Genomic DNA, 26,993 nt, shown 5'->3' with positions numbered 1-26,993 from the left:
AGATACATATGTAACAGACGGCTGCTCCATATAAATTTATATCCGACAGGCCGTTGCGTAAGAGGGAACTTTAATTCTCGATAACCGAAGATTGCAGATGTGAAGTCACGAACGTGCAAGTTACGATTAATATCGACATGCTACGACAGTTTATCCAACTTCTAAACGTTTCTCAGTCAAAATTTACAAACTAACAAACTATGGAAAGGTCTTGATATAAGAAAAATAGGACAAGTTTAACCGATTTCGCAAGCTTTTCGAGTAAGTCTACAGAAGTTATGGAAAAATTTTGATGTGGCAAAAGTAAAGCAAATGCGTATTCACCCCGCGTCTAAAAAAAATCGTAACTCTAGAAATACGAAAACGTCTCAATGTGCAAAAAGAAGAGATGCCAACGTATTCCATCTCTAAAGGTACCATTTCCAGATTTCATAAAATTTATAACGCAAAGAACCTTACAGAACTCCCATTATGGAAAATAAAATGGAAGAGGCGCTCGTTTATGGACTTGTTGCAACAGTTTCCATACAAAACTTACAAGGTAGAGAAACGTATAAACGTCTGGACGTTGGAATATATAAATATAATAATATAAATAGTTTGATCCCCAACGCAGCGCGATGAAATTCAAATTAGAAAGTCCTCCTCTTGTTTCCGCATCGTCGATAGAAAACAGTGACGGACATTTACTCGTGCAAACTTCCCTGGCACCGGCAAAACGTCAAGAATCCCTGTTGGAAGAAGAAAAAGGACATGAAGGCACGAAGAGATGCAGCGAGGTCGGGTCCACACCGGCCGGGAAGCGGAAAGCAAACGTCTGCCCGACATTTCTCCGGCACGGGCGTCTCACTGTCAATGTAGGTGACCTCGTCTCTTAATTAACATGGCTTCACTCGACGTAAGAGCGAGTTTAACTAACTTTTACATCGACGCCGCTCGTTCGGCGAGATAGCTTCATTAGCGCCGCTTCATCCGCGTGCACTTTAGAAAGTGGCTGATGAACGTGCAATATGTTGTGGAATCGCTTACATTGAGCTTTCCTGCATGAACAGGAAAATCTGATCGGAAGACCAACGCCTCCTGCCAGGGCTACTCCTGCAGAGAAGTGCTTCGCTCGAGGCTGATAGAAAAACGGCCTATTGCCGAGGTGATTTTACAGAGGACGATAATAGGACATACGATACTGACGATTGTGGCAGAGTATTCTGATCTAGCTGTATATACATTCTCATTCAGAAGTATTAGAACGCCTGTAAATTCTCTATACTACACGTGATAACTCATCTGATGTTTAAGACTGTCAGAGGAATAATTAGGTGGAATTTTATATTTGTGTAAACGAATAATTCAAAATATACGCAGTAAAATATTGTGATAACCATTCGTGATCTTAGGGGGAAATATTAATAATTAATTCGTCGATCATACAACTTTTTCGATCTATAGCACGTTAAAAGAATTTGAGACAAATTAATAGCTTAAAGTTAAATCTGATTTGTAGGATTGTTTGTAACATATATGACAATAGAATACCTAATGTAGAAGATACGAATATTACATAATGTCACAGAAGTGTAAACATACTTCTGAATGATGGTTTATATCATTTAGAATATCTATGAGAAATAAACCTGTGCAAAATTAATGGTACAAGTTTCTTTACATAAACTTTTACAAAAAATTTCGCTTAATTTTAGCAACGATTTTTAACCATTTAATTTATCTGTTGATTTAATTTACCTAAACATGTTTCATTACACGAATGAAAAATAATAGCCAACGGAGTAAAATCAATAAATTTCTATCGGAAATGAAATCCAATTATCGTGTGCAGAGTAGAAAATTGAATTTTAAGATGTTAAAGCCTAACTGAACCAAAATGACGCTAAAATCACCTGCTGATTTTTAAAGTATATCACATTTTCTATCAAATCGGCGATATCGTTTAACGATTGTTTCGACGTACATTATATTGGAAAAATGGAGAAGGCAGAGAAGCAAACAATTTCTCGGATTCCCTCGAAAGCTTCGATAGATCCTGCTGTCGAAGCGAAATTGCAATCGATCGTTTGGCGAAGAAGGCGCTCACGCTCGAGTTCATTTTTCCCGTTTGGAAATGCTCACGCGGAGAGTCCGCTACGCAGATGGGTATACACGACGACCTTATTCGGCTTATTTGGCATGGACAGACGCAGGTGCTGCAGGAAATCGACGGGAAAGGGGTCGACCGGAAAGAGAAACTGTGAGCTAATCACATCGAGAAAAGGGGCCCCGGTCGAGAGCCGTATACGCTCGTTAAACAATTATAGGTGTTTCAATGGTACTTAAGATTTACTCTACCACTTTAGCTTCAAACGTCGTATTGTTGCAAACGTTTCTTCCAAAAATGCGTTAATCTCTGTCGACGATTAATATTTTCATGTGTTCCTGCAAGATTCTTCTATTTCAATGAAACAAAGTTTAGATTTCTACGTTTAAGATGAAAAAGCTTAAGTATTTTTTCGAAAATTAATAATCGATACCTTTTTCTTCCGTTGTCTTGAAATATTTTATTATGCTTTATAAAATAATTGTATACTTAATTTTTATGAGAAATGAGTTTTTCTGTTAATAAACTAATTCTGGTAGTTGACTCTATTCAGGTTTTATTCTATGAAAGTGACGAATAATTTATAGTTGGAGTTTTAATCACGGTATCATTAACTTAAAAATCAATACATCAGTTTCACAATTTTCAGATAACGATTTATGGCTTTGGACGTTAAATGAATAAATCGTGCATCGATAAAAAGTTCTTCGCATGTAAAACGTAATTCTCTACGTTTCATGATATTTGGATGTTCGTAACGTCCAATTAGCCTTCCACAAATTATCGCGGTCTGTAATTAAGAGAAATCTTTGCATAATGAAGCGACTTTCTTATAGATATAGATGGTGTACGTTGGTTAAATCGGCTACGTTTTCGACAATGAGTTTCAGCTTTTGTTTCCTTCGTTTCATCGCCGTACATTCGTACATTTGGTTTCCATTTATGGAGCTCCTGATTTGTTAAGTACACGCGTGGCTTATCGTCACGCGTCGTCTACTCCTTTGTGTTCCATTCCTGTATCCTGGTAGATTCAAGGTCTTACATGCCATGACGATCGGTGCATTGCTTTTGTGGAAACGATAGAACAACCGTACTGTAAGTGGTACGCGTTGATTTGTTTGTAAAAGTGATCTTTCAATACTTTTGGAACAATGTACATCTGATTAGAAAGTACTCGCGTTTCCCAGAATTTCACAAGTAGCTCCACGATCGAATATCTTCCTGAAAACATACTTTCCAAACAAACAGGGTAATTGCTTCAAAAGCCTTGAGAAACCGAAGCAGGAAGCCATTCCATTCTAATCAAGGACGTACTCGAATCACTTTTAACCTGATGTTTTAATTCGATATGTATCTAATTGTTTAATAGAGATTTTGTGTTTTACTGAGGAAATGATGACGCTATACTTTTGTGTTACTACTAAAATTTTGATTATAGTTTATCACGGTTTTGCACTTTTAAATGAATTTAAAAAACACTACGGAACATCCAAAGCAACTGTAAAAATGCACATTAGTATTTGCGTTACGTACAATAGATATTTTACGGTATTTTTACTTTCAAATACTGATCATTAGACTGTGAATTTTTGCGATATCTGTGGGAAATTTGAAGGTGCGACAATAACAGGACTAACGTAATACACAAATACATATAAAAAAAGGCAAACTATAGTACTCGTTATAATATTTAATTAGTAAAAAAATTGCCTACTCAAGTCCCAGTTTTTTAATTATTGGATCAGTGCAAAAATTCATGCCCGATTTCAATGGATGTCGCCAAATTATTTGTCTGCAAGTCACGTCTGTTGTTGCATATACAAATTTCATAGCGGATGAAAAAGTTTCGGATACGTGCAACAGTGGAAACTGCTGTAAAAAATATTCAGGACGTTTACCAAGATGATGCACCAGTTCTTCGTACAGTGAAGAAGAATAGTTTGCAAAATTCGGGCAATTTCCAACTAAATGACAAGCCACGCTCTGACCGGTCTTCTTTGATAGTTGACAACGTTATGTTTAATTCGTTGCAAAATGGTCATCGAATTTCAACTGAAGGAGTTTCAGAGAAACTTTTTTTATTGTACGAAGAGCTAGCTGGTGCACGGTCTTGGTAAACGTCCTGAATGTGTCTTACAACAGTTCCCACCCATTACATCAGTTCTCATTCTTAAAGAATGACATGACGCAAATGAACCCTTTCTCCGTTCATTTTCGAAATCTTTTCCACAATGTAGAAACTGTCAGAACACAGATGCCTGCTGAAAGTTGAAGTAACAATTGAATTTTGCTATGAAATTTGCACATGCAACAACAGATGTGGTTTGCAGAGAAATAATTTAGTGACACACATTAGATTCGGACACGAATCTTTGCAGTGACCCAATATATGCACAAAAGTCTGAATTTGCATGAACAGCCACGGTCTACCAATCACGTATCCTGATATTAAAATTAGCAAACTTTCCAAAAGTTGATCAATTTATCTTCTGTGTGTCACAATTATTAATCTTCGTATCATGGATGACGCATTGATCTAAATTTACCTATATATGCATATGATACCATGAGAGTTTTTTCATTCTGTTTTTCAACAACTCGAGCTATCCTGTTGCTCGATCCATATGCAAACACATGGAAATCGTGTCAAGAGCACGACATAGAAAAAGAACAAATGTCGATAGCTTGATGACGCTATAGTTAATCTTTTTGCAAAATTCGCGCAATATTCATCCTACATACACGAAGCAATTACGTTTCACGACGATCGCGTCAGCAATTTTCTGGGAGCTTCGAACCGTGGACTTGTGATCGTATCACGTTAATTATCTCGATCCATCGTCCACTATCAAATCCGTGAAGAACCATAAATTCGAGAATCTTCGTCGTCTTCCTTCTAGGTAGAAAATCCTGTTACGTAACTCAACTTGTCTGTACGGGCAAAGAACCAGGATGTCAAACGACGGTAATCACGGAACAAAATAACAGCCACGCCACGAAAATTCCAGCTTTTATAATCGCACGAGAAAACGATCACCGGTGGCATAGCAATTACAGAAGTCTCGTATAAAATTAATATCTCGACCGGAAATGGATCGTATTTCTACAATAATGTTGCATAAACGCTTTTACGAATTGATCTGAATGCCACACGTTTTTTCAACATTTGTTAAAAATCCTCCGATGCAATGCGAGCTGGGAAATGAGAGAACATTGACAAAGTAGCATGTAACTTCCGTCAGACGAACAGTCAGTCTCTAACGCGTGAAAGTGGCTATTAACCTTATAATATTAACACTTGTACTCGTATTAACCTTGTGCCGCACATACTAAATTATCGTTTTTCTTTAAACTCTCTTCAAACGTTCCATTTTCGTCTGCGTTTTATTCTCCACGAACACTTTCATAGAGATTCAACATGGCACGTGGCCGATTCGCACGAGGGACTATTAAACTGCGCTACGGTTTACCTTTTAGCGAAAACGGTTCGCTCTACATTACATATGCATATGTTATAGTGTATGTGTATTACACATACCCAGATATATTACGTATACATATTATAGCGAATATCTTAAAACTTAGCACAGCATAGTCTAACTTAGTTTAACTTTCGGTTGTATTTCCGGCTCAAGTCGTTACAATTAAAACACGAACTACCTTGAATTGCTAGATGCACGACTACCATATGAAAATCGAGCTCTGCTCGCGACATACCTATTACTTGATCTTAAATCTCATTGTCAACGATACTCGTGCGCCGTTTCTTTTCCAGCTGTACGGTGGAACGAGTTAGAAGATAGCGAAACACAACATAGCATGACATTACAGCCTAGGTACACGTGGAACGTAGAAGAAAACACTTGTTCCCCATTGTTCGCCGATGGCACCTCGCTGAGGTAAGATCACCTACCGTCTCCCTCTACTTTCCTTCCGCCTATCTTTTACCTTACAACCTTACTAGGAGCCATCGAAGGTCGACGTAAAGCGACGCTGGCGCTTCGTTCGTGGAATGCAAAAGAACGAGCGATTCTGCTCGCTCAGCCGTTTTGTCATTGGTCAAAATAGAACGGATGAAAAACGCGTGAATGAGGGGAAAGAAAAGACGGAAGCAGCCTGTCCGCTTTTGAAAACAACGACAGCCAGAATAGATTTGTTCTTAGGTTCGTGTCTGTTTGTACGCAGGCGGCCTGTTGTTTGTCCGGAACGCGCGGCCATTCAAAGAAAGCGAAGATTATGAATCTTAAGTAGTGGTGTGGTTTCTCGCAAAAAGGTGACGCCGTTGTTTTCCTTCATTTCTCCGTTCCTTTTTCCAAGTTAGGGATAGTTACGACTGGGATAACGTGTTGACTTAAAATGTGCGAAACGTCTACCAGCGAGATAACTTGGTATAACATTTGTCTATGAGTTTAGTAGCGCCCATAGCTGCTGCTGCTTTTCTCTGCACGTTAACCGTGACGATAATAGAGACAAAACTGGTTCGTACATAGGTTGCCTCGTTTTTCGAAACCGATGCTTGCGAAGTTAATTATAGACCAATAATCCTGGTCGATTTAAAAACTGCCTCGTGTGTAAGTTTACCACTGCATAGCGGGCCGCTCGTAACAGAAATAGCACGATGTTTTCAACGACAATGATCGCTTACATGTCTCGGATGGAAATCGGAGAAAAATGTTTCCGCTCTGGTCCATTCGCTACATAATTTATTCGTTATCTGCCACGAACGCAACCACGGATCGATCGTGCTCATGCGTGCAACGGACAGAGAGATAATGGGTAAAAACGACGACTAACAAATTCCAGGCAATAAGCCGGATAATTTAAGGCCGGAACCTTTTCGACCGGTTTCTCTATCTCTCGCTCTCTCTCCCTCTTTTCTCTTTCTCTCTCTCTCTCTCTCTCTCTCTGCTTTAATACGGCCAAACGTAGAACCGAAAAAGAACCCACCAGTAACGCTCGATGTCGTTGAGTGATTCTTTCATTTTCCAGCGAATTGACACCTCGGTAACGTTGTTGGCGTATGGATACAACGAGTCGAAAGTTTCCTAAGCGGACGTTAAAGTATGACGAGAGTAACCGAACGCGACGTTTCGCGATTTATACGCGGCCGTTGATAATAATCGATCGCCAAAAATGGAGTCGTTTGCGTAAATATCGGCAGCGTTCTTACGCTCCAGGCCGGCCAATTAGCTGATCGACCGCCACGCGTCCGTTTTTTCACGCTGTTTCGTCACACTTCACCGTCCACCGTCGATAACGGCCTTTAATTCGCATCAATAGCAATTCCTGCGAAAAATGAAAACCAGTTTCCAGCTAGCATATCCGTTACGCTAAATCGCGTTTTAAAAGAATCGTTACACCGAATCATCTTCCCAACTAATCGATAAAAACGACATGTTAATTGCACGTGCGCTATTGTCCACAGGCATTCGAAGACTTGGTGCAATTCGGTCAAAAGATTAATATCCTTGTCATCCGTGTTTTTATGAATGTAATTGAACAGATGGTATCCTAGAGGAAAAATTATTTCATTTATTCGATATCATAGAGACTACTCTACGACATTTTATGTACATTTGCTTATTACTATACATTCTATGTATTTTTCTAACTTAATTGCTTTACAATACATTTGCTATATGTTTTTGCTAGATATTAATTTGCAAGTGCCTAAATACTTATGTATGATCGTGTATACGAGGAATATGATAATAAAAAAATAAAACTATGTCATTTATAAAACGTAGAACTCGTGCTGTACCATTTTTCGCTTAACGGTTCGAGCGATCACGCTTTTTGCCGCTTTTAACACATTACTTTGAAGTGGTACATGATGTTGCGAGTTTCTTTGAACTTTGCGTGTGGCGTGTGGATGGCGTTGAATGCGATTCGTTGTACGCTTGTTGGACAACTGTAAAAACAGTGGATTCGAGAGCGATAGATACGAAATGAAATGCGAAAGATAATCGATAAAGCTGTTAAGTAAGTTTACAGTTCTGCAGAACGGTTAATGCGCGTCTTAATAACTGTTATTTAAACCAAGGCCTACCTTTTTGTCCTCTGGTTAAGGTGTCGTTAAAACAGTCACGAATACTGGCGGCGGTACTGTCACAAAAGCTCCGTACGAATATCCATGATTCGAGTCGAAGGTTCATTCCAGAGGTCGCGGACCTTAACGGTCACCCGCCTTTTTGGGAACGATTCTTCTTACCGCATATCGCTGTTTGATTGCCACTCTATTCCCATTTTCCATTTTCTACATTTACTATCCTGCATTGCTGGGAAAAGTATGAAGAATGTTCTTTGATCTGTAAGTCGGTCGTAAATCAATAGCAAAGTAACTTCGAATTGTGTGAGAAAAATGTAAATGAAAAAATTTTAATATTTATACCTGTACAGGTTGACTGATAGGAAGAGGAGTGGTTGAATAAATCAATAAAGGCATAACTATAATTAAAATACAACCATAAGTATAACATATATGTGTACGCTGATCTGGACCCTTATTCTCAGTGTTACAATACAATAAAATCGATAGAGAGCACGTTCATATATTTATAGCAAAAGGAGATTACCAAAAGTAAGTTGCAGCTCTAGCGAAAGACTACAAGGGACATAAATAGAAACCTATTTATTAGTTCCTTTGTTCCTAGACCAAAACATAATTTATATTCAAGGGCACAATAATATGGGCCCCTCCTTATTTAGAATATTTTTGTTTCGCTAAATTCTATTTTTTTTCGTAATTGCGGTTTCCAGGTCACGGATATACATAAGTAAAGATGTAGAATTTTTCTTCAAGTAATTACTTCTACAATACCTATACATGTAAATAGGTATTAGATCATTCGATAATTTCATGCCAATTTAGAAGTACACATTTCCAATAATAATTGGAATCCGATAATTTCTGCACTCCAGCCTCCCATAATTCTGTCGATTATTCATACGTTCTATCAGGATGTTTTTTAGGGGCATTCAAGGGACTAAATTTCCGTTTTGAGGAGGAATTCAGGTAGCTCTTTTTTTTTGATAGTAGATACGTTGCGCTATGTTTCGACGTTTCGTGCACGTTTCTATCGATTTGAACAAAATTTCAATTTGAATATTTCCTCGTCTACTCGTTTCTGGAAACTTTCCAGAGGAAAAGGAAGGACACTTGCGAGGAAACCGACGAGATCTCGCTCTTACGTTAGGCATGGCCCCGCGGAATAATTACAGCGTTACTAATCGTAGAGAGGATCCTGGGCGTCGCGCAACGGCCGCTCGACTTTCTTCTTACGGGCGAAATTGTTGTGACGTTCGAGCGACGGCCGATATTAATTTTAAACGTCAATCCGCGCATCATCCATAAATGGAGTGTCGTGATTCAGCCGGTCTGGTTTCGAGCCAACGCACGCAGAGAACTTGACCTGCTCGTCTTTCCGTCACAACTTCTTTCCTTGTATCCAATGGACTTTCTCGCCAGAGCGATCGCCTAACGTTTTTTTACCCGTTGCTGCTCGGCTCTGCTCGAAAATTAACGAAAGCGTGGAAATCGTTACAACGATCGTAGCTAATGACCGCCTGCCACGGACGTCATTATTGTTGTACCGATCTCGCCGAACCGTCCTCACCGAACGGTTCGGTCGAGAAGAGATCGAGGATGATTGAGAATCGCTTGACATCGGCTCTAACGCGGAATTATATACTCGAGGTCGTTGTTAAGAAATCGTTAGAAACGTTTAGGAACCGTTAAGATTCGCTACGAACCAATCCGACCCTGCTATGTTTCTTGGCTCAGTTTCGGGCCATTAGAAGTTTCTTTAGGTGTTTTCTTAGAACATTAAAAATCCTTCTGTTTGTCGAGGACTGCAACAGGATTAAGGCAAATTATGATATATCCACTATTCGTAAGTGTTAGAACAAAGAATGATAATTGATCCGACCGATCGATTGAGATCCAAATTATCAAGGGAGAAAAAGAATCGAGCCAAATCTTGTATTTATGCAGAACAACGATCTAAGAATTTGTAAAAGTTATTTGTAAGACGTAGAAGAGAGCAGATAGAATTTGCAGTTATCTATGCTACTTCCTTATGGTAAATGAATCCATGAATATACATTCTTTATTTTTCAAATATTTAATATTATTTATATACCTAGATAACGAATTTGGAAACTTCCTACAACATGGAATTGATCGATGTAACCACTGAGAAGTTCACATACCAGGAAAAACAATGTGCAATTAAGTATTTACCCCTGATATTGGATACGTTTTTATAGTAAGAGCAGAATTAAGGAACGAACAGGTATTCTTCTTGACAAGTGCAATATATATTTTCTCAATAAAAAATCAAAGCTAGGGATCTTTGCAAATTGCACGTTCTATGAACCGTGTAAGATTCTCTTCCCACGAAATCGTCATGGTATCAAGGACTCATTAATTCCGTCAGACGTAACAGCGACACTGTTACTCGATTATTCAGTAGAACTGTTACAGCAACCCGAGTCGTATATTACGTAAATGTCCGCCGCTTTCAACCGAACTCGTGGCACTGAGTTCACGGTTAATCCTAAAAAAATGGACAAGAAATCGCAACACCGGAATGCAACGTTTGATTTACACTCTTTATCGCGTCTAACGGGCGCTGTGTGCATCCACTATGCAACTGGTCACGTTATTAACAACAATTAATTACCTGTTTAACACGGCGATTGCAACGTTCAGCTTCTTCTTTTCTTGATTTTCTGTACGTGTGCGTGCACAGAGAATATTCAATCGCGTTGAATTTGCATACGAGTCCGTTTCATTTCTAGAATGAAACGGGTTAGTCGTTTGTAAAACGGTGTTTTGTTGTTTCTACGCATACTTGTTCCGGTGGAAACGAGTTTAAATGTCTTTCGAAGAAACTAACGTTTACGTCATATTCGCTTTGTGCAAACTTCCTCAAAATATATACGTAGACGGTATTTTTAGAGATTTTAGAGAAATGTTTAGAAGAGGTAACACATTTCACAGGAATTTTTCTGTTCCCTAACTCGCACGTTCCCACAATCGATAGATGGTTAAACGTTTAGAATTATAAGCACAATGTTACTTTCGTCGAAATGAAATTATAGATACTTTTCATTTCATTCATGAACTGCTTTACCTATTTCTTAATATCAAAATATTTGTACGAATTGCTTGCTTATCATATAAGGCAAACGCAACTAACATAATTTGTTAAGCTTCATATTCTTTCTCGGTCGAAATGAATTGGCATTTTTGTATGTAACATCTCCAAGGAAAAAGTTGTGCTGCAAAATATCTTGATAGTACAGGTAGAAAATTCTGCTCATGAATAAAGGCGTACAATGTGAATACATAACTAATAAATCAGGAATTCAGTCTGCCATTCGATGCCCTATCCTTAACGTATAAACTTCACCAAGCAAAAGTAAAAACCAAAGCGTGGTAGGAAATATAATGAATAGACTGGCGTCTCACGAACCACCCTATCACCCGTACACATCTGCACATCCATCAGTCGTTATCTTGGCGCGTAAAATTCGCATGTGTCAAAAATCGCTACGTCAACGAAAATTCCCATCGTCATTCGAAAGTTCAGCACAATCGCTGTAGCTATACCAACGTATACAAATATAGTCGTCTCTTCCATTACACCGGAGCACTATCGACCTCTGATAATAAATCGTACGCGCACAGTGTTATCTCCGTGGTGTAATTGCCGACACTGCCCTTGAATTAAATTTCAAAAAATTCACCATTTGCGAGTTCTCCCTTTACGGGCTCGACGGAATCAGATAAATGGAATTTTGGTGTACTCGAGATGCAAGGAAATTCACGAGGCGATTGAAACCACGGCCGAAAACTGAACGCGCAGAAAAAGCGAGAAACGAGGTGGGAAGCTCGCTCGAGCGTGGAGACACGAGCCTGGGGCCAAGTCAACGCACTCCGATCGAATGAACGCAACGTGTGCTGACCGGATCTATGCACACACGTTGCGTGTATCAAACAATCCGTCGGTTGCGCAAGATACGACGATCGATTCAGAACTCTGCGTCTAATACGCTCGCTTACGTTGACAAGTTATTGTGAAATCCGCGCGCGTTCGCACGAGGCTCGCGCGCCTTTCCACTCGCCGCACTCCTTTTCATTGTTAATTGATCGAGCCTCTCCTCTTAGCGTTCGCTTCTTGTCGCTTTGCTAACGCTGAAGCCGTGCCAGTTTGACGTTTAACAAATGTCCGTTGAACGTGGTGATAATCGTAATGGAAAATAGGATTCTCCCTACGGAAGCAGTATCCCATTCTCCGCGTGAAAGTTTCCTACTGTGCCTTATTTGATTTTCAGACTTTTGAGGCTCTACTTTTAAATAATGGTGTATACGTATTACACTGTCGACATCAGCGTACCGGAACCTTCTTCTGCGGTTTCGAACAGCTGCCAACACATCGACGCTGGTCCATTTACCTCAATTTAATTAAGGAAACTTGCAAACGAGTCGCTGCATCTACAAGACGTTTTCATTTTCACGGAAACGCTGTGATACCGTTCGTGAAGGAGATTAGCCGCTTCGCTGGGTTACTAGGTCGAGAATAATTTTAGTCGTGTTTTTTACTGCGTCAAAACTTCCGAAATATTCTTTCCCTTGAAAAACCGTGAAACGAGAACCGAAAAATACTTCGGTTTAATATAAGAGAACTCTGTATGTAATGTTGATGCGATTTTAATGCGGCGTTATTTGAAACTTAATTATATTCCCAATAATGATATCGTACACTTAGGCGTGCTGCGTCATTAGTAACATGGATCTGTGAGATCGCAAAACGCCACTTCAAATTTCCTGCCCGATACAAATATTTACGCGAGCGTAATTTTATACACATGAAGAATAAAATATCCGCGATGATAGTGAATTTTTTGCATTCGTTCGCTGAAATGCAAAACTTTTGTTAGCGCTACGAATATTTCGCGTTGGAATAATTTCCACTAACAAAATGCGGTACGCAGCAATCTGTATTTCAGCCTTTCCTGTTTATTAGCTTGCTTTAACCACTGCGAAATGGAGTTGTTCGCGAGTAAACAATTAAATCAAAGAGACAGCGCTTATGTTAATGTTTAACGCTTTCTCCAAAAACGATAAAACATTTTCAAGCAGTTTCATATCTATCTCTATTCTATCGATCGAACATCGTTTAGAGACATTTCACAAGGAAATTTGAACAAAGCCATCACGTCGCGTCGTCTCGCGATACATAGTCGCTAGAAGTAAGAACTACACGAGGCACGAGAGACATAGATGCATATAGGCCTCGTTTCGTGCGATCGCTCGACCTCTGTGCATAAGTCGGTGATAAGTGGCCGACTGTATCAAGATAGAAAGCAATCTGGCCACGAGCGTCGCCGGTCTGTCCCAGATGAAATGGAAAAAATATCCTATTAGGAAAGCGCAGGAGGCTGCCGTTCAAATACGCCGCAGTTTGCGCAAGAGACTCGGGTTAAGTTAACAGAGGCAACGGTATCTCGTTTGACCCCATAACAACGCCGGCCACTTTACGTATCCGTGTATTAGGAGCGCGTTTGAAGATTCCATCGATGCCATTGGAACGCAAATGCTCGAGGAATGACGCTGTGATCGGGCAGGGGTAACACGTACTCCACGAGACGATCGTGCAGGCGTTTGCAGGATGGCATTGTCTCGCGGTTAGCGAGTATACGATCGAGACACGTACGAATTAAAAGGCAAACAAAAATTATCCACGTTCTTATATAAATATCTTGCGATACATTGTTATATATTAGGTTGACCGAAAAGTTTCTTTCGTTTTGCAAGGAAATAATAGACACACAATATTTTTTGTTTTATATTAGTTTATTGAATTATGCACGAACATAATAATAGAAATAGGACGGAATGGATCATACCTAATTCAATAAAATAATATAAAACAAAAATTGTTGTTCATCTATTATCACCTTATTAAACGAAAGAAACTTTTCGGACAACCTAATAGATACGTTGAGCTAATTAAACGACGATCTTTTTTACGGTTCTCAATGACGGTTGGAATTTGGTGTCTTTAAATCAAAGTTGTAATTCCGATCGATTAACTCGGGAATAATTTACAGAAAGTTCTTTTTAACTTACCAGGAACGCTTTAAACAAAGGAACTCTTTGGTTTTAGAACTTCGATTCCATAATTTCTACCATGTTAGTTAGTGTCATTTTCTAAATTCATTTGGCAAGACGCACGTCAAAGAACACAACGATTCGATTATTTAGAATAATTCAAGACGTCCAGTATCTGTTAGTGCCACGAAACTCATTATCAAGAAGAGAAAGTGATAAATACTCGAAGGCGCCATAAATTTGACCTTCTTCGGTACTGCGTCATAAGCCAGATGGATCAACCGTTTTGCGACTGCGACGCAAGAAACTGGCGTTCACTTCTTTAACTCTGACGAAAGCCTTGAAGAGGTATATATCTTATCGAAGCTTTCTCTGCTCTAATTATTAACACGTATATCCTACAAAAATTTGCAGATATCTGCATAAGCAATTATTCTATTTTGTTACATTATCAAAGTCTGGCCCTGAAATCGCTTCTTCGTTACTCCGATTTTATTAAGAACCGAACCTACGTATATTCCCTCAAGGCGTGCAAATCAATGCACGTAGTAACGTCAACCGAATATCCAACGACGTCCCATCCGTGATATCCTAACATGACTGATACAACCAGAGGAAATAGTAAAATAATTGATAAATCGGTAGGCGAAGAAATACAGTTTACCTGTATGTACACACTCGTGTATAGGGTGGAAATAATGGTTTTAGCAACCGGTGATTAATGTTACGATGGCAAAAGCCGGAGGAGGAATTAGCGCGTCTGAATGTGACGAGCGGATAAATTTCCATTTTCAACGTTGCGTCGCGAGCTTGCACGCTAGTTTAATTATCGACGCAAACGCACGAAGAGAGGAGACGACAGCTTTCTTAACCAGATGGTAATACAAGGTCTCGCCGTAGCCCCTACAGCTCCCCTGCAAGGCTAACTGGAATATTTGCATAATTATTATAATAATACAGCATCGCGTTTAATAAACCATTTACCGATGGAAGAGGAAGAGGGGAGGGGCGTTCGATCATGCGTAGGGAAATAAGGGGGAGATCATTTAGAGAGGCGAGGATAAAATCACTTGGCACTTCGTAGGCAACGATATCGGCTATGTTTAACGAAACCGAAGCAGCTAAAACACTCGCTCTAGGCAGGAATATTAAAATAATTATTAGACGAGAAGCGCGAGGGAAGTAGCTGTATCTCGACAAGTTGGTAACGAACGCGATTGAAGTGTAATTCGCGTATGAAAGGATGCGTCAAATGTATATTTATCGCCACGTATATAATGATTGGATAGTGCGTAAGATGTTATCATCGCAGGTTGATTATAATTATTCGAATATAGATTTTCATTAAAGAATGCACGTACTGTGAATATGGAATTCCCAGACGTGAGTACATACAGTGGCGAATGAAAGAATGTTTGAAAGATAAATAGTACGAAGGAGTGTTATAATTCAAAAACAGTTATAATTGATAATAGTAATAAATTCCGATAAGTAAAAAACTGTTTATGAAATTTCCGAAACAAAAGCTACCAATATTTAAACACGCAAGCAAGTACTGATTTTTAACCTTCTGCTAGTGTATGTAATTTTAATTAAGTGCGAATAACCTTGCAGTTAATTGCGATCTGATAAGCTGCACTTTTATCGGAATAACAAAAATAGACATCTATTATTTAACTTCAGCACGTTAACTTCAGCATACGAATACCGTAACAACGGTTACAGGAACGTTAGTCAGAGGCACGAGGATGTATACTAGTGTTTTCCCACTGTCCTACACAGGCATAACAACGTTACGCGTTCCCGGCGTTTATGCTAATTTTTTCCGACAAGCCTGGCTATTTCAGAAGAAAACAGGGCCGCATACGTAATATAGTCGTGTATAACGTCGGCTTGGTCGAGACGAAGAAATGAGATTTTCCATGTTTACGGGGCATTCCACGTGGAATTTCCTGTAAAGTCGCGTTAAAGGAGTTTGGAAAAGGTTCCCCGCAGAATTATACGTCGTTTCACTCGAATATGGTCTTGTTTTCACGTCCCTTTTTCTGGAATCCACCGCATGACAATCGACATCGCGAAAACAGTCACACAGGAAAAAGTGTACGCCACGTGTTCCTGGTGATTTCTATTTTGACGTAGGATCGAAACAGGAGGCGAGAGAGTTGCAATTAAACGGCAAATGAAACGAGCGCGGGTGTTCCAATATGGCGAACAAGGGAAACTGTGTGAAATCGTGATCGCGGGAATTTAAATCGATACGCATCAGACAGTAAGAGCGCGGTTTCTAGGTTTTCTCGATTCTCTTTTATTTTAATTCATGGACATTGTTACATAGCGGGTTGATGAAGTATCGTGTAAATATAATTTTTGTTTGCTAATTGATTTCGTTAATACAATTCTTTAGTAATTGAATATTGCTCTGCAATTGACGTAGAAAAAATTAAAGTCTTTTTTAACGTAATATTATACCAAGATTTTTGGTGAGTTAAATGTTTCAATTTTTTCAAACTGCTTTAAAAATATATTTACATCTTGCTGTCAGCATGAATTTTCTAGCAACTTTAACCAATAGCCGGCGTCATTTTGGTAAAAAATTTTAAGTTCGTAAACTTTACGTAAAGGGTCAACATACGCGTGACACCAACGTGACCTCACTGGGCACTAGCATTTGGCTTGATAATACGTTCCTGCCACCGGATGTGCAAATGTTAACACTTTGACTGCCACGCCGAAATCACATGTTTCGCTCAGGACGTCACGGGAGTATTTTTATTATTCAAAGCATATAATGGCAAAATAATAATAAATTGATGATGCAAGACAACATTCTTTCCCAATGGACCGTTTATCTTATTAGTAATCACGGCTGACCACCGTGGCGCCTTGGTAACAGTTAATAGCGACATATTATAACAAGGCTTCGTTTATTTCAACAAATCATTCGCATTCGAAATTTCATCGTAAGCAAAACGTCCAGAATATATTGTTGAAACGTGTAGTAGATATTAGTAAACAGTATTTGCTCATTCTATATATAATGACAAGGTATGTGCACACTTCTAACTTCAATTATATGATTATAAAGCAGCATTTACGATTATTTTCTGAGGTGTGTTTATAATAATATTCGTAGGTTATCCTTCAAAGATATGGATGCAAACACAGTGCACCGTTAGATGCAAGATTTGTTCTTATTTTTTTTTTTATTCTAATAAAGATGTTTAATTGTTCAATGGGGCACTTTTTATTTCAAAGTATCTTCTATTTGTCGATTATATTCAAAATGCCCAAATTGTCAATTTTCATACAATTTTTTACAATTGTAAGAAGTTCAAGCGCTCCAGACACCAATGACCACCGTGGTGTCACAGGAGAAACTGTGGCCGGTCATATATGACTAACGTGACAGTCAAAGTGTTAATGATAATTGTATCGTTATGTGAATACCAATAATTTTGTGACAAAGTACGTCTGTAGGTTCTTTGACTTTGATGGTTCGCGATTGATTAATAACGTTGGATAAATAAGTTGATAGGCATAATATGGGGAATAGTGGAGCACTGCGCCCCATTTTTCACGTGTTTTTGAAACAATGTTTAATTATAGCGTATAATGTATTATTTACCGGAGTCAGTCGTATCGCAACAGATTCCTCAAATATTTGAAAGCGGCTCGCCGTTCGCGTTTCCCTGTCGAGGTATCGTCGATTAATAGGGCGCTCGTGTTTGTTCAGCTGTCGCCATCGCCTCCCAAATTTTTCAACGGCAAACAAACGATCTGTATGGGCCGATATCACAAGGCGAGGAAAATTTGTTGACGTTCCATGGCAGTGTTTACAGAATCCGTGGAAAGGCTTCTGCGGAGAAACTCCGAGAACAAACAGTCCGAATAAGAGATCTATACGCGTGTCGAGGAAAAATACGGTTATGATACGTTCTCCATTGATTATTATTCTTTGTGATCTTTTGTGAATCGTACAATGCTCCAATGATTCACGGCAATGATTTAAATGGTCTAAGCTTAAAAATATTTGAATAACATTGGCTGAGTACCAAAAGGTTGAAGATTCCAGAGATCGATAATTCGAAGGTCGAAGATCAAGGACTGAAGCTTGGAAAGAAGACTTAAAATTGAAAAATCTAAGGATCTAATATCTAAATTTAACGTCCTAAGCGTTGAAGGATGGAAAGGACGAAATGTTAGAGGTACAAAGATAAAAAGTTCCAAATTATCGTAACTTGAAGTTTCCAAAGGCCACAAAGTGAAAAAAATCAAAGATCTGGTACTTCTGGAATCTAAAGATCCGAAAAAGGAGATCCAAAATGTTCAACCTTGGTAATATAACAAACTTGTTGCCGCATCAAACCATCGATCTTTCCGCTAAGCCTTTAAGTACCATACACGTAACAGAAGATCGCAATGTTATAAATGTGTGTTAAGCCGATCGACGGCAATACCGCGAAACTGTATCCTTCTCGTTTTACCTGTGCAATTATCCTCAGCATCGTTTCCGGTTTACAGCGCATTACGATTCGTCTGTAGGCAGGAAGTCGAGTGGTTCACATATTAATCTCGGCGAATTAAAATGCACGACGCGCACGCAGCTTCTGTTTTAGTGGCGCAATGAAACGCATTGAGTCACGCTCGCGTGCCAGCCAAACGGCAGAAAATACCGTGCGGTTTTAAACGCTGCTCAAAGTTTTCTGGCGGTCAGCGATTTTCATCGCATAATCGACTGATACCTATGGTAAACAAAGCTATTCTGAAAAAGTTCGAGAAACCAGTTTCCTAGATAACGTAAGAACACTGAACCATTGCTCAGATAAAGTTCATCAAAATCAAAGGGGACTACGTTAAAAAATAACAGTAATTCAAATTCCAACCAAACATACAGAGGATTCATAAATATTGAAACAAATTAACGATTTCCCTGGACTCTGTTTGAATATTATTATTATTAAAAGCTTTACTGTACTTCCACTGTTAAATCATACATTTTTCAATCTGCCATGTATTAATAACCATCCGCTATCCAATTTCATATATTGATATATAAAAAACTATAAATCAACTGTTACACGTTAGTACGAATTAAACGGAATCGTCGTTTCATGACACAGACAAAATTCAAATTTTACTAAAATCGTAATCAAAGTCGACAAACTTTCATCGCGATAGAAGGCGCCAGATACCGTTGCGGTGGTGTCTAGAAGAATGTCCTTGCGCCGCTATCGGTCCGAGAAGTGCCTCGAAATGTAACCGTTGAAAACACGACAGGGCCGATTAAATCGCGAGAGAGGTAAGAAGCAAGAGAGCAAACTTCTCCGAGCTACGTGGACACCGACGTTGGATAGAGCCGGTGGTGTGGCGATTCGCGGACGGACACGGTCGCTCGCGGATTCGTAGCGGGCCAAAGCAGGAACACGGGTTCGAAACAGGTTCTGGCGACGGCAGAAACCGTAGATCCCCGAGATGTCATTGAGGCAAATGGTAGGCGACCGGCTACGGCCGAGATTTCACTGTAAATGTCAAGCGTCGGCACATAAAACGTCCCGGCGATTTGAAGGAAAGTCGTTCGTGGCACAGGCGGAGGCTCGCTGTGTGCTTTTTTCGCGTTTTGTTTTAACTCTGTGTCGCCTTCCGACTCGTGTTTAGACACGAGACTCGGTAACCGGCAAATATTCGACGAGTCGTGAGATTGCCAACGACGCAAGACATTTTCGATCTTTACACCCGATAAATGTAAGAAAACAAGTGCAACTTTGTGGCGATAACCCAAGCAACCAAGAGCGACTCGATATCGGCAAAAGTGGAAAAGTTATAAATTCCTCCGACCACGCTGGGATCATTTTGTTCTACTCTGAAAGATCTCCTTTTCTGTCTTGTCCTTTCTTCTCGTATCTTTCTCTCTTCTTTCTTCTTTCTTGGATCGAACCTCTTTTTCCGTCTGCACCGACTGCTCCACCCATTTTCCTTGTCACTCCCATTCGTCCTCCTCGTCCTCTTCGTCCTGTAGCTTTCTCTCTCTTGGCGAATACCTTCGCCAGACGGTAATGCCTTGAATGAAGTACGGTTACTCCACGCTCTAGTGTTTGGTATTTTATCAGTGACATTATTATTCCCGCGTCGGCGACGCTAGTTCGAATTTATAGACCGGCAGAAATGTCTCCGTTGTTTCGCAATCGCTGTATTTTCGCGTCGTAGCACGAGGGACCACGTTCCACCGAGCCTCGTCGTTCGACTTCAAGCGTACACTGCTGCTCATAAGTACACGAACACTAAGAGTCCATTTCAATGGTGTCTTTCCTTTTTAATTTACTGTAGTTACAAAAGGTATTTGCCATTGTATTTGTTATAGTATTTAATCATAATGATTAATTCCACCTCAGTATATTAAATTTTACATTATTTAATAATGCTTTCGTATAATTACAAAAATCTGATATTATGAAAATGAAATGTATTTAAAACCTGATAAAGGAATTCTTCGTTAGAAAATAAGGGTATGTAACCATTGTATGTTTATAAAAATATGAATTTGCGTGAACATTCGCGGTCTAGTTCTACGTCAGATCTAATGAAGCATAAAATCATGCTGAATCTTTCCAACTGTATTTCTCCAACTAAACTCGATTCCATCAAAAATAAACAAATGACTGTATTCGATCGCTTCGCGGGGAGACGCTTTCACAGCATAACGCGCCAACGAGAGTCGTAAATTCTCGTTACGATACGATGACCGACGTCACGAATCAGCCAATCCCCTATTTCGATTAAGATAATAGGGGTGGTTGAATAATTATAACATTGATTTAACAGCTTAAATATACCCGCTATTTCCAACAACTTTCCCTCGAAGAATATAAGATGTAGAATGACTAACAAGTTGAGATGTATTCTGTTGCTATCCCTTCTGTTGAAAGGTTGCTAGCAAGTAAGGTGTTTTCTGTGAAGGCGATATTTACACGGAACTAATGATGACTTGCCCGCCCTTCATCAACAGTCGCTGGCAGGTGCAAGTGGCCGTTGAATATTGTACATGAGAAAATCCGCTTTTCCCATTTTTTCCCTTAATGAGTAATAATAATAATAATAAGTAATAATGATCGTTTCGACTTGGATGATGTTTGTAACAATTAAGGGCCTTTGACAGAAAGGTAAAGTATTGAATTTTATGGAGGGTCGTTAGTATTATTACTAATGTGAGTTAATATGTTTGTACAGGTGATAGCCATCTTGATCAAGGGGTGGATTATGGTTTATGGAAAGGTCACAGGACGAGACAGGTCGCATACTATTGAGCTAGTATGTACGTCAAGTACGATATATATAATGGGTAGGAGCACGAACACACTCGAGGGACCAGGTTTCGCAAAGGTGCTACGCCTTGAATTTCGGAGGACAGCTTTGATTTAACGACGTTCATCAGGCTGAACGTTACGAGGGTTCTTCTCCCCTTGTCAAAACCGTTCCCCTCGTAGAAATCTCACCCACACAACTAACACTCGCATATACATAGAGAAAAATCGTCGGTTTACGGGGTCTAACCGTGCGTTCGGCTCGCGCTGCTCGGTGCAGCTGTTTGCGAGCTTTTTATATTCCACTTTCCATCTCGACGGCAGGAAGATTCTTTCGAGACTCATTTACAGGTTTTTTTACAGGTTTACTACTTAAAGTTTAAATCTTGAAACGGGGATTGGTTACACTGATATCCATTATTAAAATTCTTCGCCATCGACAATGATTATCGGTAACAAAAATAAAATTCAGATCACTTATACTAGTCAGTGGTAACCAAAATTAAATTTCCCTCGTCGATAATGATCAGCGAAAATCGAAAAACGTTTAATCATTTATAAAGGTTATTCGTAACTAAAATTTTTTAATTACAGATATCAGCTCTTATATCATAACTTTTAAGATTTATCTTACAATAGTTATGATATCTGGATTAATCCGAACCAGAATGGCTGAAAAATAATCTTATTGGTGTAGCATGGCGGGGAACTCTTAGGCAGAACGTTCGTTTTATCTCCACGGAGATCCAACGCCTTATTTCTTCAAAACAGATAATACTAAAAGGGAACGTTCCAAATTCTAGTGCTTCCTACCTAATTACAAGAATCGGGGGTCATATCTAAACGATTGTGCAATTGTATCAGTAAAAAAACCCGACATTTATCTATTCGGTTGTAACTCAATCGTGGCCCCAGCCAACGGTTATAAACAACGAACTGGAAGAAAAAATCGTCGATAACTGTGGAACATGTTCGAAGGGGTCCAACGAATCTACCGGACACGACGCGAAACGCTTTTCCAGGCTGAGCGCCCGTGCCATCGGCGAGAGCCCAGAGCGTTCCCCTCGTCTCAAAACGCAATCGTTTTTGCTGCCGGTCCGGTTCTCCTCTGGCACCGACCTACCGGAACGCGTGGAACTCGCCCAACATCCATCGAGGACCGGCTACGAAGTGCTGGAATATCAGCGATTCTCGGTGTGCCCGTGAGCAACCTAGAACTCACGACTCACGACTCACGGCGACCAACGGAATGAATCGAGATGAGGAGGGGGGATGTTCGAAGCGCGGTTGTTGGGGTAGCTGTAGGGAGGTTCCTCGAGGGTAGGGGGAGGGAGGCTGTCCACGACAAGAGAAGGTGGAGAAGGCGAAAAACTGGGGCGAGGAGTCGAGGGGAGGCACGAGTACGTTGCACGAGCCGTGTATTCCCACTCTTGGACCAACGATGTGAAAAGGAGTGGGGGAAGGAGCCGGAGAACAGCGGCGGAGAGCAAGCGTGGAACTAGCGTAGAGTCTGCGCTAGCTCCGACTTTTCAGTGCCGTCGCCAGTGGCAGAGCCAGTTTCTCGTAGCATCGGTGAGCCGGCGGCATCGAGGCGCCCCTTCAGTATGAAGCCGACGACCGTGCCAGCTGCAGCTGCTGCACCTGTCGTCCCGTCTACCGCGACAACTACGCTCGTCATACGCTCGGGTGATCTGCTCGCCGGACGCTCCTGATCGTGGATCCATACAACCGCTCAACACCGATACTACATGGATACCGTGCTCCAGGCTCCGATTTCGTTCATCGAGAAGGTCTGAGCGGAAGAGATACGTCGCGCGGCCGACACACAAGTATACATACCGTGCCTCTGGATAAGCCGTTCCCGTGGATCGTTCAGTGGAATAATACAGAGGAGGTAGGAGGATCGATCCGAGCGATTCCTCGACAAAGATCCTCGGGACGCCGCGAAAGAGGATCTCGTGAAATCTCCCGTCTGCCTTTATTTCTCTAGCCCTGTTCCTCTTCGTATTTTCTCCTTCGCCTTTAATACGGCCGGTTCTTCCTGGACGTGATCGGACGGCGATCGGCTCCTCCAGTGTTTCTTATTCCCTTACCCTTCGCTGGGTAAGCCATTTCTTTCTTCGTCGTTATCATCGTCGTTATCATCGTCGTTGTTGTCGACGTTGCTCCAGTTCATCCTCCTCCACCTCCTCTTTACGTTCACTTCGTCGCGTCTTCTATAATATATAGCGGCGCGACGAGGTCGACCGGTCGCGAAGAAACTGTGATACGTAACGCGGTGAAGAAAGAGGAGACGCGTGCGGGACTCCATATAATAAAAGTGAAAACTCGTTCCTCCGGTGTCGTGGTTCGGCTACTCGAACGAGAATTCGTGGAGCCTGTATCCCATCACCCCTTCGTTTGGATATTTCGGACTACTGCAAGGAACTCGTGGTTGGAACTCGAAGGACCGTGTGGCATCGAACCAACCGCTCGTCGTTGGATCGAACGGGCAACCAGCGTGTGCATCAGTGGCGAGGTGAGTCCTTCGAACGATAAATTCCAGCACCCTGGCACGAGGGTCAAGAGCGGTCAGACCTCTCGCGCGTCGCGACGTGTGTAGACTGGTTTTCGAGTTCTAGGACTCTCTGTCTCTTTCTCTTCTTCTTGGTCTCGCATCTTCCTTTCCCTTCGTCGTTCTCTGTCTCGCGCATTGTCGTCATATCGTTTCCCTTTCTCCCGTCCTGTCTTTTTCTCTCTGTCCATCGAACATACCGGTGATAAATCTTCGCGAACTCGCCGACCGTTGACTGAGCAAATTACCACCGTGATCCTTCATCTTCCTATTACCACGCACACGCTACGTCGAAGGGTGATTGTTCTGACGGCGCGACCGTGGGACCATGGGGTTGCGTCGACGTGATCAGCTCGTGGAAAGTGAACGTACGTCGCGGACGGTCCACGACCGTGAAACGAGCTCCGCTCCGAAATTGGGATGGTGAAATTAGCCAGGATCAACAATGGCGATCGGTCGATTATCCCGTTCGACGCAGCTGAGCAAATAACTGGGCTAAAATGCGTGTCCCGTATCGTCTTCTCTCCCTGCGCTTTTACTCTTTTTGCAAAAACAGGCTTTAATTATTTTCATACCTCGTCGCTCCCTGATTAACTTTCTCGATAATTCGACAACTTTCTCGGAAGTATACGACCGTTGAAATATACGATCGATCCGTTTCGAATGGGAATTTCAGCTGGACGAAAATTTCAAAGCAGCTGTTAGAGGATCCTCGGATACGACATTGATACGATAAAGTGGAAAACGTGCTCGTCGTTGGATCGATAGTAATAAGTCATACTAGGTACATTACGAAGCAGAGAAAATTACCGGCATGATCTTTCATCTTCCCATTATCGTTCGGGTAGCACGGTCAGGATCACGCTGATCCCTGTCCCGCGAGCAGCTCCGATTCAATCGACTTGAGGGACTAGTCAACATTACCGGAATCTCCGTGCTATGTCCTATGATCAACAGAGACACATAACGAGACCTTCAGTCATTCAGAGGATCGTATTAAGCCGGACGATTATGTTAATTCCCGTGATCTTAATCTCTGAGAAGATACTGAACTTTCTTAGGTGACGAGCGCGTGACACGCAAACGAGCTTAATACGACTTGCTTCAAGATATCAGAAGATCTAGAGAATCGAAATCTTCTTAGTTACGATGTAGACAGTCAGAATGTTATGTAATAAATGTATTTGTAAGTTCGAAGCTTCAGCACTATGACGTCACTCGGACTATGTGAGTGTTAATTGTTACTATATAATTATTATTAGTAAACTTTCAATAGCCCTGTAGATTTGCAAAAATTTACCGAATCCTGTAACATGGAAAAAAAATATTTTGAATTATTCAACTTTTCTATAAACGCGACAAATTTGGAATTTCCGTAAAAATATTTCAAGGATGGACATCCAGAGCGGTTTAGTAATATTTTTACTAAAAAATAAGAAGACTGCCAGAAGAAATACTGTAATATATATATACATAGTTGCACTAATTAAACGGCAACGTTCATACAAAGATCAATCGAAATTTTCTATGAAGGTTAACGTTATCGATAAATTACATAGAAATCGGACTATCGAAGGTTCGCATAAAATTTACACCACATTTGTCAACGATTACACGTTCGACTTAACGATTCCCCGAGTGACCTACATAAACGTTCTCGGAACCGGTGGATTCCACCTGAATTCTCTGTGCGTCGCGTCGTGTCCGAGCAAGAGTAGAAAAGTTTCCTCCAGGCGAAACTCAACACCTTCACCGTCCCATCAATGACGAGAATAACGAATCATTTTGCTCGTTCACGTTCTCGTTTACCGATTGTTCAAACAGACCGTTTCGACGCAGGTCGATGACCTCCTTACACGAATCCCAGGGTTCTTACGACCTCGACCTCGAGGTATAACCGCGGAATAATTCCACGATGAGATAGTTAAAAGAGTGGACGCAACGTGACGGAAGATCTCGAGGCCAGAGGTGAGATCGCCTCTCGTTTCGAGACTCTTGAATCTGCATCGTTCGTCAGATATCCAGCTCGATTACTCGAACGAAGGTTAACCCTTTCCATCGACGCTTCTTCCGTTTCATTTAAACCGTAAACCAGGAACTGTTCGGCTATTAGCAAACGTGTATTGCATTGAACGAGACAATGTAAAAAAAATCACACGATAAAAGAGCCAGGATTTCCATAGAAAAGTTCTGTTTCCACGTTGATGAGAGAGATCGAAGTTGCGTTCCCCGCGGAATTCTTCGTTTTGAACCTATGTACATTGTTTCATGTTGGCAGACGTCATAACAGTAATTAAACGTAATCTAGCTTCGGAGAGCCGCGCTGGGAACGAAGAAAATAGGGGACGTTATTAAGTTCGAATTCGCGCAGACAATAATCAAGCTGGATTGCGTCCCTTCTTAGAGGAAAGTGGCCTAATCCACTTTTCGTCTATTCAATTATGCCAGATTACCATGGGAGATTCTTCTGCGTTCCGCTAACGCGAAACTTCATTAAACTTTATCTTGGGACGTCAACAATTTCTCGCTATATCTTTTTCCAGATCCCTATATTTTCTAATAGCAAATACTCGACAAGAATGTTAGCTTTTACATTAAAGAGTTCCAGTTTGCAAATTATTTCTATTAGTCTCCATGTGTCACAGCATTTAGTTTATACAGTAAGCGAGATTAGGTTTGAATCGGGATTAGATTAGGTGAGACTTGGCTTAAGGTTTAAATTCAATTATATTTAGATTTGAATTCAGCTTAAATTTCTCTGATTCTGCTCGTCGAATACTTATAATTTGAATAGATAATGATTTTTAATTAAACAAAACAATATATGATAATTGTAAAAATTTTTTCTAGGAAAAAGCAGGAATTAGTTAAAAAATTTGCATGTTAAAGCAGCCTAAAACTCATTACAAATGTTTTCCAATTATCGATAAC

General features: G+C 40.6%; 1 protein-coding gene and 1 long non-coding RNA gene across 4 annotated transcripts in view; one reads left to right on the top strand and one right to left on the bottom strand.

The window, feature by feature from the left end:
• Positions 1–7,687: 7,687 nt before the first annotated feature.
• The window catches only part of LOC122573587, a 130,837-nt gene continuing 111,531 nt past the window's right edge, over positions 7,688–26,993 (bottom strand). Inside the window, exons 4-5 of the long non-coding RNA XR_006318784.1 lie at positions 8,139–8,367; positions 7,688–8,000 (exon numbers count right to left, since the gene is read on the bottom strand). This is a non-coding gene — a long non-coding RNA (uncharacterized LOC122573587). The remainder of the gene's footprint in view (positions 8,001–8,138; positions 8,368–26,993) is intronic.
• Positions 23,040–26,993, top strand: part of LOC122573576 (storkhead-box protein 2) — a 111,464-nt gene continuing 107,510 nt past the window's right edge. For all 3 annotated transcript variants that reach the window (XM_043740130.1, XM_043740126.1, XM_043740127.1), the window contains exon 1: positions 23,040–24,026. The gene's annotated coding sequence lies outside the window, so the exon portion shown is untranslated. The remainder of the gene's footprint in view (positions 24,027–26,993) is intronic.

The sequence above is a fragment of the Bombus pyrosoma genome, linkage group LG12 (genome assembly GCF_014825855.1).
Source record: "Bombus pyrosoma isolate SC7728 linkage group LG12, ASM1482585v1, whole genome shotgun sequence".
NCBI lineage: Eukaryota > Metazoa > Arthropoda > Insecta > Hymenoptera > Apidae > Bombus > Bombus pyrosoma.
Note: the sequence above shows the minus strand (reverse complement) of the source record. Positions and strands in the feature narration are given on the sequence as shown.